Genomic DNA, 5,436 nt, shown 5'->3' on the forward strand with positions numbered 1-5,436 from the left:
CTCCATAGGGTATGATACATGTATGTATATACCTAGAGGCATTTAAGAGTCTTTTGTTTTCCCCAGGTAGCAAAACTGTCACAATTTGCTTGGAACTAACAAAACATACACAAGGGATATTAACACACAGCAAGTCGATTTAACAAATGAATCTACAATAGAAATTCATGAAAAACAAACTCCATGCTTTTACTAAACCTTTGGATTAAGTCATAATTTTTTTTTCATTTTCAATTTAAAAATTAAATCCAAACAATTTTACATCGTTCATAATTGATAGCAAACAATTAATATAAAATTGCATCCCCCCCCCCCCCCCTTAAGGACAGATGATACAAACAAACGTTTGTCAAAAAATTCGAAAATATAAACTTAAATCATGTTTATGAAAGTAAAATGAATGCTCGTATACCTTTTGATTTTTCATTCTACATTTCACAAAAATGGGATTTGAAGTGACAAAAATTTATTGGTTACTATTGATTATCACATGAAGGATGGTTGGTGAATGATACAATTTTGAACATCATAGAAGGTTAACAATATATCAAAATGTCGTGAATTAAAAGAAGAAGAAGGGGCTTTATTGAGGCTATGTACTGACTGGACTTTTAAACTTGTACTGAATATCCCACTGACCATGCAAATAAAATTTTCTTGACTTTTCAAGGGAAACATTAATTTTTATTCTAGAGATACAGAGAGACTACCCACCCGTCCACTACCCCTCCTCCTTCTTATCATGTTCTCAATGATCATGATGATGTCCCATTTATATAAAATGTTAATATTTTTGGTATTGGGCATTTTAATTACCATTATTACCCATGGCAGTATTTACAACAACAACAAAAAAAATCTGAAAAAATAGGCCTGATAATTTATTTCATTTCTTTGTTTTCTCGTGAACTATCCATTGTTTAAATTAAAAAAAGATAAACCAATAAATAAAAAGAAGCAGTAATATTCTATCTATGGATTCACTTCTTAAAAATTCTGTGCAGACGGATGCATTATATTCCTAGAATTACCCAATACCAACCAAAGAAAAAAAAAACGGCGACAAGATTATGAGGATATTGGAATTTCCACATGATGTTTGTAAACAAAATTATGACGAAGACCTGCTCTATTTTTGTAAGTAGATCTAGAGTTATTGAATTTGTTATTTATTTCATTTAAAGCATGTTAATACATGGCTCATAGATTCTTTTTTTTTTTTTTTTGAAGTCTAAAGATCTATAGATCATCCTGATTCCTCGTTAACTGATGAAACAATCTTATGAATTTCTGTCACTGTAAAGTGTTTGCAGAGCTAGCAGTCGATGGGGTTATTCAGTAGTACATTATACAAGTTAACAAAGTAAATAATCGTCAGAAAATTATACACATCGGAATATTATTCTTTCGTTCGAATTTCCTCAATGACAACGTTGTAGGCTAGTATTCGTTCGTTCGAATATTCTCAATGTGTACACTAGCTGATGATTGTACTTAAAAAAATTATACTGTCATGTCTAAATTTGTCTGTAATTTGCAAGTTACAATTTATAAGTATCTTGATCACAGTCATCAGCATTACTGATTAGAAAATTAATTATCTTCTCTCAGACATGGTTAAAAGTATCCTACTACTGTAGTGTACTAGGGATTAACAAACATTGCATGTGTTGCAAGTACTATTTTTTTTTTTTTTTTTTTTTTTTTTTTTTTTTGGTGTCAAGATAAATTTTGAGATATGGGGGGTCAGTGCTTATAGTACATGTCATGATGGACATAATTAATAACCCCCAAAACTCCTACTTATATTGTTTGGAAGTATCCAAATATCAAATTACTAATTCTCTGTTAGAAAATTGGTTGATCCTCTGAAGTTTACATAGGACATGTACCCACATGATTATTGATATAATCAATGTTTTTTTGTTTTTTTTTATCTCTGAAAAACAGTCTTAAAACTTTGAGTGAAAAATCAATCTTTATACTGCTAAACTCATTTTTTATACCATGAATACATACTTAGGAATATCATTATTAAGTTATGTTCATGTTCTTTTGAGGGGAAAAAATATACATCATGTAGATGCTTATGTGTAAGTAAATTATAAAAGACAAAAATGCTAGGACTTTTTTATTTTACATATTTATTTGTAAAAATATTTTTTCTATTAATTGGAAATGAAATAAAAAAAAGTTCTAGCTTTCTTACTAATAATATGATTTTTTATTAGAATTGATAGGATATTGGATGTTTAAGAAATAAAGACCGCATTCTCGTGAATGTTGCAGGATAACCTGCAATGTTAATGTAGACATAGATTTAAATTACACAAGGACTCCCATGCCAATTTCAATAGTCCTCACCCACTGAAGTCAAACACAAAGGTAGTCGCACGAGATTTACATGCATATTTAGCCTCCTTAGCGTCAGACACAGAGACAGGTGCGCACGAGATTTTCATGCATATTAGGCCTTCTTAGCTCCTGACCTATCGACCTGCCTAATTTACATTCCGATAGAATTATCAAGAAATCAATTCCGCTAACTTTCAAAGAGTTACCACAGAGAAAAAAAAACAGGCATGGAAATATTATGGCATGATATCATGAAAAATTCTCAAGGGCATAAAACTACTATAATACAGATACCGGTAAATGAATGCAGAACATGCACAAAGTTTCATTTATGGTATATTGATAGATAAAAATAATTTATACTTTTATACTTCGACCTCAGTAGGGGTAAATTTTAGTGTCAGTCATTTTGGCTGGATCGAGAAATTTGAGTGATCGATATTCAATTCATTTTCTAATTTTAGTGAAAAATTTAATCCATGCTTTGTTATTATACATGTAATTGGTATTGTATGATTTATTCTATTTTTTTTCTTTAACAGAAAATGAAGGTATAGTAGCTGACATATAGTGTACATGTACCACTTGAAGATTTGTCCCCCTTGTAGATACAAGAAATGCAAAGGTAATTCTTTGTGAAAATAGAGAGAATGAATAATAAAATTTTTCAAACCATACAACAAAAACTACTTTGAATAATTAGTACGCAACCAACCATTTACAATTTAATTTTGCAGTTTTATTTCTTTAACATTGAAAAAAAATAAAATTTGATATTTTTTTTAGCTCTACTGGACCAGAAGAGCTTATGGGATAGGAAGGTGTCCCTCGTCCATCCGTCTAGCTGTCCGTCTGTCTGTCTGTCCATGGCGTCTAGTTGTCTGTCTGTCTAGCTGTCCATCTGTTTGTAATTTTTCAAAACACTACTCCTCCTACAGTTTTATTCTGATTTCAATATAACTTAGACTGCACTAAGGTACATTTCAATGAACGGTGCTGCCATGGTTACTAAAAATAGAAATTTCTGTAAAATTCCTTTAAAACGCTACTCCACCTACAATTTTGGTATGATTTCAATATAATGTGGCACACAAGTAGACTACACTTAGATACATAATTCTATTTATTGCTGTCTGTTGCAAAGTTTCAAATCCAAGTGTTACTTTTTCTTTGTTATACATATAGACCAGTAGAGCTACAGTCTCATCAGAGACTTCTGGTTTATCCTTTTCATCACACAGTGACTTTCTTTTTTTTCAGTGTACACAGATACATACACATAAAAGGAGACATCACCTCATGATCTGTGGATCCATTGAAAACTTTAAGGACAAAACTTTTGATAATTCATTCATGTATAGAGTGTTGACTCGAATATTGAATATCTAATGAATGGAACCAAGAGAATTAATCTAAGAAGTATTATATTGTATATTACTCTTTTTATTCATCTGTAAAATTTCTTAATTAAAAATTAAACTTAAAGGCTTAAATAAGGATTTTTTTTCCATTATTTTAATTAGAACAAGTTCTTTAATTTATTTTTCTCTTATATAAACGGGCATTTAAGGTCATACGCAACGTAGTTTGCACTTTATTGGGTTCTTCCCTGGAGTTGAAGAGTTCCACTAAATGAAGGACCTGTGTGCAATATTTTTATTGTCTATATATGGATTTGTAAATCTCTTCTAAAACAATTTTGATAAAAAAATCTGGAATTTATGTTTTGTAATTTTTGTACATTTTTCTTTTAATAATGCAAAATTTTTCAAACTTTAATATCTTTTCAAAATCCCTGGAAATGCATGCTGATTTTTTGTTTAAAAATATGTTATATGGTGCATGTATTATAAGTTTAAATTTAGAATATCTTGAAAAATTATCAGTAGGTAAGGTATCTTGCATATGTCCTTAAATGTAAAATGAAAGTATGTGTACCTTTATTCAATGAACTAGGGAACTCATGAAGTGTGCATATTTATATAATAGTGTTGTATTTTGCATGCACTATTCTTAAAAAGTAGTCAGGGTTTGACACATGGTGCACAAGCCGGAGGCTTTAGGTATAATGTACAGATAGTTTTAGAGAATAGTAGTTGAGTGATGGGGGCAATTGCAAGAAACTATTTTAGAAGAATTATTTTGTTTATTTTTCATCTTAAGTGTTAGCTGCAGAACTGTAGCTCTCTGAAAAAATATATATTGACAGACGGGAGAGCTACAGTGCCACCCATAGAAAAAACTGTATATTTATTGTGCACTTTTTGTGCGCTGTTTCTCGATTTATTTCTCAGTGTTTTTAAAACTGTCATCTCAAAATATTACTAAACCTGTGTTTCTAACATATTCTTTCACTGTTTCCACAATAAAACATTCCTTATAATTGTTTTTAACAGCCCTCCTGGCCCTGAAATTGAAATCATTGAAAATTTTGCCTATTTATACTGCCATTTTGGTCTTCACGATAATTCGGTCCAACGCACTTAGTACAAGTGTAAACTACGAAAGTTATAGAGGAGTAAGGACTTTTTTGAAATGTAGCTTTTTTTTTCAATTGAGGTAAGAATTTCGAAGAATTAATTCAGAACCGAGCGCACTTTTTTGTGCGCAATAAATATACAGTTTTTTCAATGGGTGGCACTGTAGCTCTCTGGTCTGTCAACATATATTTTTTCTGAGAGCTACAGTTCTGCAGCTACTTAAGTGTAAAATATTTGAAACTAAGTTTAAATATATTATAGTACATTGATATTTATAACGGCGTCTGTGTTGTAATCGGTAGCGCGTCGGACTGACAATCTCGGGGTTGTGAGTTCACTCCCAGGCGTGGGCGCAGTCAGTTTTTCTTCAGAAAATGAAGTCGTGCACTATTTCGGCATAGTATGCTTATGCTATTTAAATCCTTAGAACACTATGCAAGAATAGTAGGGTATGGGTTATGTAGAGACAAACTGACAGGAAGCATAATAATTGACAATATGCATTTATGACAAGAAAATTGAAAATCTTCCTGAAAGAAGTTGAATAAATTTAAGCCACTTAAGTACCAATCTAGTTAAAATTAGATGTTAGATCCGCTCA

At 31.0% G+C, this 5,436-nt stretch overlaps 1 long non-coding RNA gene across 1 annotated transcript; it reads left to right on the forward strand.

The window, feature by feature from the left end:
• The first annotated feature begins 1,032 nt into the window (after positions 1 to 1,032).
• LOC133184902 (uncharacterized) lies at positions 1,033 to 3,781 on the forward strand. Its single transcript, XR_009720865.1, has 3 exons — positions 1,033 to 1,137; positions 2,898 to 2,980; positions 3,616 to 3,781. It is a non-coding gene; the product is annotated as an uncharacterized LOC133184902 (long non-coding RNA).
• Positions 3,782 to 5,436: the final 1,655 nt, after the last annotated feature.

Source organism: Saccostrea echinata, unplaced genomic scaffold (genome assembly GCF_033153115.1).
Source record: "Saccostrea echinata isolate AGI-Se365-2 ecotype Australia unplaced genomic scaffold, CSIRO_AGI_Sech_v1 ptg000011l, whole genome shotgun sequence".
NCBI classification, from domain to species: Eukaryota; Metazoa; Mollusca; class Bivalvia; order Ostreida; family Ostreidae; genus Saccostrea; species Saccostrea echinata.